Source organism: Martes martes, assembly GCF_963455335.1.
Source record: "Martes martes genome assembly, chromosome: 9".
NCBI lineage: Eukaryota > Metazoa > Chordata > Mammalia > Carnivora > Mustelidae > Martes > Martes martes.
The window spans coordinates 20,293,590-20,299,589 of NC_137896.1; the positions used below are offsets into that span (position 1 = coordinate 20,293,590).

Genomic DNA, 6,000 nt, shown 5'->3' on the forward strand with positions numbered 1-6,000 from the left:
CAGTACTTCACTCCTGTTTATTGTAGAACAGTGCACACAGCCGCTGGACCAATCCTTTTATTGTATTGTATTGTATCTTTAATTTTCTTCACATAGGAAATATATCCACATGGCTCAGCAGTCAATCCATATAACAAGACGGACAGCGAGGGGTCTGGCTCTCAACCCTTTTCTGCATCCCATCGGCTCCTATCGCCTCTGCAACAAAACAACATGAAACTCCACTGGGGTAAGACATCGAAGGTGATTTGACACCTTACATCCTAGGGCCCGTGGGAGCCCAGAGAGGGAGCAATCAAGACAGGAGAAGCACTTGGTCTGGGTTTCGAAGTATGTGTAGGAGTTTGGTAAGTAGTCACAGAGAGGAAAGTTATCCTAGACAGAGGGAACAGAATGAGCCAAGACACAGAAGCCTGAGGCAGCACTGTACATCCTGGAAAGCACAAGGAACTGTAGGGTGAGAGGCGGGAATGAACCAGAGTGTGGCCGAAGACCAGGCACAAACATGGACAGAATCTCTTCTTAAAGGGCCTGGATAGCCTGGTTGAAGTATGAACAAGGAAGAGTTTTCATTTTCCCATCATTGACCATCTCTATGTTGTGTTAAATTTTCCTTTTCCCCTGGATGGTGGCTCCTTTCGTGACCTCTCAGTCCCAATTCAAACATTTCCATCATGTTCAGTTTAATTTACAACTTGGTCCTGTGCTTGTAAACCTGAATCTTATATTCCACCACTCAATGTTTTCTCTCTGCCTTGTGCAGGCATCTGGAGGCTATCACAGCTTGGAGCAGGCAAGCATGTATGTGCGCATGTGTGCACATGTATGTCCACATGTGCAATGGTACGTGAGCATGTGTGCGTGTGAGTGTATCTGTGCGCATGTGTGTATCCGTGCGTGTGTGCTTACATAGGCATGCATGTGTGCACGTGTGCACGTCTGGTTGTCTCTTCATGCAACCCTCCCTCCCTCTCCCCTACTCTGACCTGTAAGGAAGGAGGGAGGGGCTACCCGGGGGCGCTGGAAGTCCTCCCCGTGTATCTCAGGGGTGGTGAGGTGGCCCATGCTGAGGCTCATCAGCACCGACCAAGCTTGATATCCATCAGCTCAGGGTGGGTAAACTGAGGCCCCTGGGGGCCCTGTTACTGAGGCGCTCAATTCCAAGCAGCTGTTCCAGGCAAGAACCGACTTTTGGGAGAATTGTCCTCTACTTGAGGCCCCCAATATGGCCTTGATCCTAGGCCTGTGGCCAGAGTTGAGTCTAGTTTCACTTCCCTTTGGAAGATGAGACATCAGGGGAGTGGTCCTTGCTTTTTCTTTGCTTGTCGCAGTGCCTGCATCTCTAGGACATCCCCATTTTTCTGGGGGCCCCTTTGTCTCAGTTTTGTATAGGGGAACAGTCAAGAATCTTTTCCTCTCTCCCGTCAGATGGTCTGGAGAAGGGATAGTAGAGGGTCTTTGTTGACATCCTCCTGGAAAGAGTTTAATCCGGAGCCTGCCCAGCTCAGGTCTGGGTTCTGCCCTGAGCTCCAGCAGCAGCCGGAGGATGGAGATCTACATGAAGGGGGCCCATGGGCTTGGACTTCAGGGTAGTTTGGGAGACAGAACAGACTCAGACTGCCCACGTCAATTTCCTGGGCCTCGGTGACAGGGTGAACAAGCGGGCAGGATTCAATAACAGAAATTTATTTTCTCGCGGTTCCAGGGCCTCGACATCTGGGATCGAGGAATCGGGGGCACTGAGTCTTCTCAGGGCTGCGAGGGAGATCCACTCCAGTCCTCTCCCCTTGCTTCTGGGGCTCTCTGCCAATCGTTGGCCTTTTGTGGCTTCTGCCTTCATAGTCCATGGAGTTCTCCCTGGACATGTGGCTATCTCCAAATTTCTCTCTTTCAATAAAGACACTAGTCCTACTGGATTAGAAGCCCACCTTAATGACCCATCTTAATCAATTAACCTCTGCAATGACCCTATTTCCCAACAGCATCACATTCTGAGGTATTGGGGGCTACAATTTCAACATACGAATTTGTGTGGGGCAATCCAGCTCATAACAGTGTCCCATCAACTGTAAGGAGTGAGGATAGCAGTTCAAGTCTTGGGGATAATGGAATTTGCATCAAGGACCTACAGGACTGTCCCTCCATAAGCCTCTATCCCATCCCCCAAATGGGCATGTTACCAAGCTTGCAGGATTTTTGTGGAGATTAGATAAGATAACATCTGGGAATGCATTGGGGACCATCCCCCCAGCTGACCTCCTGAGACATCTCATCTTGCTAGAGATGTAAAAACAGCAGTAGAGAAAACCTCCTAATTGTGAGTTTCGCTTCTCCTTTGGCCAAAACTTGAGGTCATGTCCAGGGAATTGGAAGTTCATGCGTCAGAACTCCAGGATTTAAGCCCCACACAAGCTCTGTGCTGAAGGCGTGCCTTTGACACAATTTCACGGGCACTACCTCTTCATCAGAACCTCCCAGGCATCCTGCACACATCTGACTTAGTGTGCCCTCTGCCACCTCGTCCTGGGACTGGTCTCCTCACTGGCCCCCCGGAAATCCCTCTTCTTCCAAAGATAAGGAGTGCATGCCGCCCTGTGAATACCCAGGGGTGGCCCAGCCTTGGCATTTTTCTTCTCCCCCATGGTGAGACCACTTGACCTCTCTGTTGGGTGCACCGCAGGCCTGCACAGACCTTGACCTGCATCAGGGACATTGTGTCTGTCATTAGTCCTTTATCCGGACTCAATCCCACCCCTCACCTTCTTCCAGAACTGAGCTGAAGCTTACTGATTACAAAACCTTTTCTTTTAAAGCTTTTATTTATTTATTTTTTGAGAGAGAGAGTGTGTGCACAGGGTGTGAGCTGGGGGAGGGACAAGAGGGGAGGGAGAGAGAGAGAGAGAACCCTAAGCAGACTTGGTGCTGAGCTCAGAGCCCCAGTGGGGCTCGATCTCACCGCCCGGACCAAGCTGAGCCACCCAGGCGTCACTGTTTACACAATATCCTTATAGACAATATCTGTTTGTGATAAAAATGGTACAAATGGTATAAAAGGGTGACAACAGCTCTTCCTTCCACTACTGTCCCCAGGCCTCCAGCTTTCTGTCCCAGAGGCAGTGTCTTTCTCGTCTTTGCAGAAGTCCTTTGTGACAACAGAAGCACACATGATAACACGAGTCCTCTACATCGTACTCTCCGCATGTCTTTGACCTTGGAGGGAGGGCACAGTGGCCGCAGACTGTGAGCAGCTTGTGGTCACTCGGCGCCCCGCAGCTGATCCCTCCTGCCCCATGGGGCACCTCCCAGGGCGATGAGGGACACCTGCATTATGGCCACGGTGGCCCGCACATGGGGACTGCAGCAACTTGCATACCCAGGCCTGCTGGTTTGAGCCTCCATGGCCTCCATCACATTGTGAATGTCAAAAAGCAGGTGTCTGTTTGATGACTGTGCGACAATGGGAACTTCGGGGCACCCTGACTCTCTGGATGAGACCACCCATGAAAGACTGGCAGAGAAGACCCTGGACTCCTTAAGCAGACTTTGTTGAAGACCTCGCAGAAAGACCTTACACGTTCGAAGACTGTGAGGTCTCGTCTGGGAGTGGTGTTTTAACAGTTAAACTGGGTGGAGATCCAGGAACCTATGGGATCAACAAGCAGACCCCAAACAGGCAAATCTGGTTATGTTCACCTCGGCAGGGTTTGGGGGGCAAGACTTATGACTGAATGGGGAAGAACCCGGTGTACTCCCACCACGATGTGTCCCTCCAGCATCTGCTGGCCACTGGCCTGACTAAGACCTTAAAAACCAAGTGGGACTGATCTTCTCTGGCCTCTTCTGGAAAGGGCACTTGGTGCCCAGCCCAATTCCAAAGACATTAAAAGCTATAAAGTCAAGAGCCCGGGCTTTCTTCTATATCTAAGTGTCTGTTTTTTTCCATTCCCGATTTTGAAGATGGTTGTCTGCCGTGTCTCAGCTCTGTGAAAAGAATGCGTTGCCTCCCACCCTCCCCCAAATTCCGATTTTTAATTTCCATAGTCTTTTACAAAAATGTATTGTCTGATTTCTTCCTTCACAGGATATCCCTTCTCTTTGATAATGTCCATATATGCATATATTTATATATAACATTATACATATACATATACATTTATATATAACGTTCTTTGTTATACAAAGAAAAATAAGAAGGAGAAATATCAGAAGGAGAAATGACTTGATTTCACTATCCATTCTTTGAAGGACCGAACTGCAAAAAATCACATAAAGAGCAGCTGGCCAACTTCACCTCACTGTCCACAAATGAGACTCATTCAAGAGTTGCCTATGAATGTTAAAACAACAACAACCAAAACTTGACCTTGGAGTTGGTTTCACATCAGCATGCTCGGGGTGCAGATCTGCCCTGTCTGAATGACTGCAAAGTATTCCATTATGTGGATTCACGGTTTGTATGAGAAGTCTTCTCTTTTTTTTTTTTTTTTTAAAGATTTTATTTATTTATTTCTCAGAGAGAGAGAGGGAGAGCGAGGGAGCACAGGCAGAGGCAGAGGGAGAAGCAGGCTCCCCGCCAAGCAAGGAGCCCGATGTGGGACTCGATCCCAGGACGCTGGGATCATGACCTGAGCCGAAGGCAGCTGCCTAACCAACTGAGCCACCCAGGCGCCCCGAGGAGTCTTCTCTTGATGGACATTTAGATTAGTTCTGTTCTTGCTGTGACAAACTATACTGCCGATAGTATCATTGTGCAAAGGGATTTGTGGGCCAGTGTGACTACGCCTGTGGGAATTCTCTTACAAGCACATACTTTGGCTGCTGAGGTCTTTGCAAGTTTTGCTAGATTGTTACTATGTTCCCTCTAAACAAGTTGAACTCATTCACAATTGTCTGTTTCATTTGGGGGCTGGCTGTTGGCTTTGCCTCTGAAACCAGAGCCAGGAACCACAACCCACTTCTCATTTGTGGCTTATCTCTGGTCTACTTCCCGCCCACATGGACCACCTTTTTAAAAAAATCACTTTTCTTCCCCTCTAAAAGTCAAAAACCACACGCTAAAATACATGCACTGTGTGGAAAGAGGGTCTTCCTTATCTTTTTAAAATTTTTTTAAAGATTTTTATTTATTTATTTGCCAGTCAGAGATCGCAAGTAGGCAGAGAGAGGGGGAAGCAGGCTCCCTGCTGAGCAGAGAGCCTGATGCAGGACTTGATCCCAGGACCCTGAGATCATGACCTGACCTGAAAGCAGAGGGTTTAATCCACTGAGCCACCCAGGCATCCTGGAGAGAGAGTCTTCCTTATCTTATTTACAACTGTATGCCTTCCACCTAACACACTCTCTGATCTATAAGAGGCACTTGGTAAATATTGGATGAATGAATGAATGAGTAGAGAGGCTGATAAACTTCAGACCTTGACTTTTCATCTCTCACACTCAAGTGGGCCAAATGAAGAAGCATTATGTAAGAAAGCCGATGGGTTGCCTGACACGAAGCCATCTTCCTTCGAGCAAACCTTGGGTTTTGTTCCTGTCTACTCCTCCTCCATGTCATTCTAGTAAATTCTGACTTGTCTAAGTCAGTCATCCCATTCCTTTTCCAATGACCAGCTTAGAAAATGCATGTGATCCTATCCTGGCCATGGAGAGGTGTTGAAGTCCCCTGATGAAGGTTTCCTCACTGACAAGACATAAGCTGCACGAGGAGTCATAGTCTTCTGCTGCTGGAGGTTTTCATGTAGGTATGTGACACCTGGACCTGTGGCAGCCACTTTGTGGTAGTGAGAGGAGCCAGCCCAGGGTAGACTGACACGTTGATGAGGGCAGAGCCAAAACAGAAAGAAGCTATGCTTTTGGTTAAACACAGAGCCACTGAATGGGCCAAGTCCAGATGAGCCAAACCTGGAGCTGCTGACTGTGGTATTTGCTATTACATGAGACAATAATTCATTACCATTTTCTCTAACTTGCAGCCAAAAAGCAGCCTAAATGAAATCTGTT

The 6,000-nt window shown here is 48.2% G+C and overlaps 1 pseudogene across 1 annotated transcript; it reads left to right on the forward strand.

Annotated features, from left to right (window-relative positions):
* Window positions 1-3,348: 3,348 nt before the first annotated feature.
* LOC308349040 (frataxin, mitochondrial-like) lies at window positions 3,349-3,884 on the forward strand (annotated as a pseudogene). Its single transcript has one exon. The product of its transcript is annotated as a frataxin, mitochondrial-like (transcript).
* Window positions 3,885-6,000: the final 2,116 nt, after the last annotated feature.